At 47.9% G+C, this 4,914-nt stretch overlaps 1 protein-coding gene across 6 annotated transcripts in view; it reads left to right on the top strand.

Moving 5' to 3' along the window:
- The first annotated feature begins 1,967 nt into the window (after positions 1-1,967).
- Ogdh (oxoglutarate dehydrogenase) overlaps positions 1,968-4,914 on the top strand; it is a 68,045-nt gene continuing 65,098 nt past the window's right edge. For 3 of the 6 annotated variants that reach the window (XM_031339647.1, XM_031339649.1, XM_031339644.1), the window contains exon 1: positions 1,968-2,068. The gene's annotated coding sequence lies outside the window, so the exon portion shown is untranslated. Of the gene's footprint in view, positions 2,145-2,556; positions 2,669-4,914 lie in introns of those variants that run through there. The other 3 variants (XM_031339648.1, XM_031339645.1, XM_031339646.1) reach the window with 2 other exon arrangements.

The raw sequence follows: 4,914 nt of genomic DNA, 5'->3' as shown, positions 1-4,914 counted from the left end.
AAGAGTTGACACCTTTCTGTAAGTCTTTTTTTTAAAAGATTTATTTATTTTATGAGTAGTACACTGTCGCTATCTTCAGACACACCAGAAGAGGACATTGGATCCCATTACAGATGGTTATGAGCCACCATGTGGTTGGTGGGAATTGAACTCAGGACCTCTGGAAGAGCAGTCAGTGCTCTTAACCGCTGACTCATCTCTCCAGCCCCTCAATAATTCTTTATGCAATCTCAATAGAGAAATTTGAGTACCTAGGTCACATTTAAGCTGCAATAGCAAGTTCTAACTAAGGGCTAAGGAGTCTTGGCTTCTCAGGCTTGCCTAAGAGCAGTCTCACGTGCAGGGCAATATACCCGATGTCCTTGGGAGAACAAGTCACACGTACCATCGCCTGTGCTTCTGCCCTCGGCCTGTCACGGCTACCAACGCTTAAGAACTTCTGGCATGCTTGTGACTTCTATTTCAGTAGAGCAAAACCACTTCCCAGCTAGCTCACTCAGCACTGGTGCCATCTGACATATATAGCAAGGATAAACTGACAGTCTGTATTACTGTCCATCAAAAACTGCACTGTGTTAAAAAAAGAGAAACAGAAGGAGAGTAACGGCCACGAGCGTGAAGCTGGGCATGATGACTTATAGCTATAGTCCCAGCACTTGGTATATGGAGCCAAAAGAAACAGGAGTGCATAAAAAAGAGAAACAGGAGGAGAGTTAAAGGCCACGAGCGTGAAGGTGGGCATGGAGACTTATAGCTATAGTCCCAGCATTTGGTATATGGAGGCAAAGAAATAGGAGTGCAAGGCCAGTCTGCATAAGGAATTTGAAGCCAGCCTGAGCTACATGCCATTGTCTCAAACAAATGACAACAGCAAAAGACATGAGTATGAAATAAACCACCCTCCTTTTTGAGACTTGATCCAACTATGTAGCTCAGGCTGCCCACAAGAATACTATGTAGTCCATCTTGACCTCCAATTGGTCAGTTTTTCTCGGTTCTGAAATTACAAGTGTGTACCTAGAAACCTGGCTGAATATTTCTGTTTGTTTTTTATTTTGTCTGTTTCCCAAGACAGGGTTTCTCTGTTAGTGGTCCTGAAACTCTCTCTGTAGACCAGGCTAGCCCCAAATTCAGGCAGAGGTGGCCTGCCTCTGCCTCTGCCTCCTGAGTGCTGGGAGATGTGCACCACCAAGACCAGGCTCTGGCTCAACATTTTGACCCCGGGGGATATTTCATATTAGTGAAGTGTAACAGGTTAACTAGTGGATGTTGTCGGTTTATAGCAGGTTCTGGAGCCAGGATGATCCAGGGGGATCCCAGCATAGCTTCCTGTCAGAATACTAGTGGGAACACCCAAGTCACATGTTACTATATATTAGGCCTCGCTAACTAATCTTCACAAAGTGTTCCCAAAAATGAAGTGTTCAAAATAGTCAATCATGTTATTCAAATTATTTTGTGAGGCTGGCGAGATGGCTCAGCAGGTAAGAGCATTGACTGCTCTTCCAGAGGTCCTGAGTTCAAATCCCAGCAACCACATGGTGGCTCACAACCATCCATAATGAGATTGACGCCCTCTTCTGGTGCGTCTGAAGTTAGCTACTTATGTATAATAATAAATTAAATCTTTTAAAAAATTATTTTATGCAGCGATAAACTTTACTATGTAGCGCGGCTTGTTTTGGATACAAAGCTTGTGGGCCTCAAAGTCACCACGCTCCTGCTTCGGCCCGCCAAACGCTGCAATTATCAGACTGCATCACACGCCCTGAATTTACTATGCTCTTAACCAAGCTTTGGAAGCTTCTCCCACGTAACTTGTAATGACAGCCAAAAGGCAGTGAGCAACAGGCTGATTTTGGCCAGATGCAAAGTTCTGTCTTGGCGCGAAGCCGGAGCGACTGAAACCCAATTCTGTGACGTCACGCTACGCCCACAGCCCTGTCGGGCGGGCCGCTCCTCCGGGGCCGGGCTACGCGTTGACGCCACACGCCGGGGCGGGGCTGAGAGTTTGGAGCCCGGAGTGGGGTGTCGGCGCCTCACTCGGGTGGAGCTGAACGGGAGACAGGTAACCTTGGGCGGCGGACGGGCTCCGTCCAGGGCTGGGAGGCTCGGCGCTTGACACCCGAAGCTCGCGGCCGAGGGTGAGGCTTATTCGTCCTTGCAGCCGGAGTGCCTGAGTGACACGGGTGTGAAGCCGGACAGAGCCCGGCTGGCGGAGGGCGGCGATGGTGGGCGGGGGACGAGAGCTGACGGACAGCCGTTGTAGCCAATGGCGTGACAGGGTTCTCCAGGCGGGCGGAGATTGGCGGACGCGGACGCGCGCCGGGGGTCGCGGGGCCGAGCGCTATTGGCTCTGGCGGCCGAGCCGCGAAGGCGGCGGGCTTGGGAGTAGGTGGCCGGGCGGCCCGGGAGAGCCCCAAGGTCGCGGCGTGTCACGTGGGCCGGTCGCTTCCTCCGGCCCGCGCGCGTTCTTTTGTCCTGCGTGCTCTGGCTCTGGCAGGCCGCCGTCCTTGCGTTCGGCGCGCCCGGTCACGGCGCTGACCTTGGTGCCTGCGGCAGCCCCACCTGCCGGTATGAGGTAAACCAGGCTGTCGGCCAAGGTGACACTGGTTTCCCTAGAAACACCATCCACGCACCGCTTTCCTCGCGAGAGTGTGTAACCGATGTGAGTTATGCGCAGAGTGACTGGGAAGCCTGCTCCTGTGCCCTCGCATGAGTTACCAGATCCCTTTGCCCACCGAGCAGTGTGCCAGTCTCTGAAATGACAAGTTCGGGAAGAATCCTCACGTGGATACAAGAGTTGAGACAGGAGAGCCTAGCGTAGGGAATAGGAGTATTTACTAGGTGAAGGAACAGGGCGAGGTGTGGAAAAGGGGGATTAAAGGTAATGAGGAGTGACGGGCTAGGTGTGCGCATGCGTAAGCCAACTTCCTGACTGTAAGATCAGAAAATGGCGGCGTTAATCATCATTGGAGGGTGGAGCTTTAGACCCTTGACGTCAAAAGGTCACTCAAGGAACACTTCTACAGGCCCAAGTAGGGTCAGTGGGGTCAACCAGTTTTCGATTGAGATCTCTAAGTACGTAAATGTTATCTGTGTGCAGTGAAGCTATTGCGACTGTACAACTGGGCTTCATGACCTTAAGTAGAAGCATCTAACTAAAAACAGAAGTAAAAATTTTTTTCCCAGCTTTTCTGTGGATTTCATTACCCTTACAGGCCCTACTTGTGTCTGTGCATCCTGTGCTCTGACATTGAGCAGAGGACACCGTTGGAGGTCCCATTTGTCTGATCCTCTAACCTTGCCCTTGAACGTGGAACCAGGTAGATTAGTAGGTGGCAATAGGATGAGTGACACTGTAATTGTCTCTTTCACTTTTTCTATCCTTGTTATTTTGCATCACATGCAGCTTTCTTTCTTTTTTTTTAATTTAAAAGGTTATGTTTATTTGTGGGTAGGGAGACGTGCATGTGTGACAGTGCTTGTGTAGATGACATAGGGCAACTTGTGAGCTCTGGTTCTCTCCTTTCTTTTCTTTCTTTTTCGTTTTCTTTTTTTTTCTTTTCTTTTTTCTTTTTTTTTCTTTTTTCTGTTTTTCGAGACAGGGTTTCTCTGTATAACCTTGGCTTTCCTGGAACTCACTCTGTAGACCAGGCTGGCCTCGAACTCAGAAAGCTGCCTGCCTTTGCCTCCCAAGTGCTGGGATTAAAGGCGTGCACCACCACTGCTCAACTGGTTCTCTGCTTTCATCCTTTGGGTTCTGGGGATGGACCCCAGGTGATCAGATTTGGTGACATTGATCCATCTTGCAGGCCCCTACTTTCTTTCTTGGTATATACTCATTTAGTCTTGCTTATCTCTTAGGTAGATTGCTCTTCATTATTTATGTGCCTTTCAGTCGCTGGCAGTTGCCTTTTTTGTGCCGTTTTATTTTAACAAATAATAATGGGGCTATTCTTGGAAATATGGTTAATATCTCCATGAAATATGTATTTTCAGCCCGACTTTCAATGTTGCTGTCTTAGAAATGATACTCTTGTAGACAAGCATATAGTTTATTCTGTTTTATTCACCTATCAGGCTTCTCCTGATGATGTGTTAAGATTTATAGTGCTATGTTAAAATTTAAATCTTCCATTTTGCTTATTTTCTTCTAATGCCATGTCCCTCTTTTCTTTCTGCTGACTTCCTTTGGGTTACTTTAGCATACACACATACAGCCCAGGCTGACCTTGAATACATGGTTATCCTCCTCCCTCAGTTTACTAAATGCTGGGATTTGCAGGCATGCCTCACCATACCTGGCACCGTGTGTGTGTGTGTGTGTGTGTGTGTGTGTGTGTGTGTGTGTGTGTGTGTGCGCGTGCGTGTGCACGCGCACGTGCATGTGTGTAGGTCAGAGAACAACTTTAGAAAATCACTTCACTTCTAAAGAGAGCCAGCATGGATCCTCAGGGTCCTGTTTGGGTTGCCATACTTGGGAGCAAGCACCTTTATCAAAGTGTTGCGCTTTCTTGGCAGCTTTTGTTTGGTGATTTCAGATTGACGGTTCTGTTCCTTTAGTAATTGAAAACTGTGTCAGTTTTTCTTGTTCTTCCAGCTTCTGATGAGAATTATATTGTTTAAGTTTTTCTATTCCCTTGAGACAAGATCTCTCACACTGAACCAGGAACTAGACTGACAACAAACCCCAGGGGTCATCTGCTCTCTGCCTCCCATAGAGTAAGTTCTAGGGATTTGAACTCAAATCCTCATGCTTGCATAAGCAAGCATGCTCACCCACTTAAGCAATCTCCGTAGGCCTTTTTTTTACCTTTTAATTTAATTTAATTTAATTTAATTTGAGACAGGGTTTCTCTGTGTAGCCCTGGCTGTCCTGGAACTCACTCTGTAGACTAGGCTGACCTTGAA

The sequence above is a fragment of the Mastomys coucha genome, unplaced genomic scaffold, assembly GCF_008632895.1.
Source record: "Mastomys coucha isolate ucsf_1 unplaced genomic scaffold, UCSF_Mcou_1 pScaffold22, whole genome shotgun sequence".
NCBI lineage: Eukaryota > Metazoa > Chordata > Mammalia > Rodentia > Muridae > Mastomys > Mastomys coucha.
The sequence above is the reverse complement of the archived record's forward strand: the minus strand, read 5'-3'. Positions and strand labels throughout refer to the sequence as shown.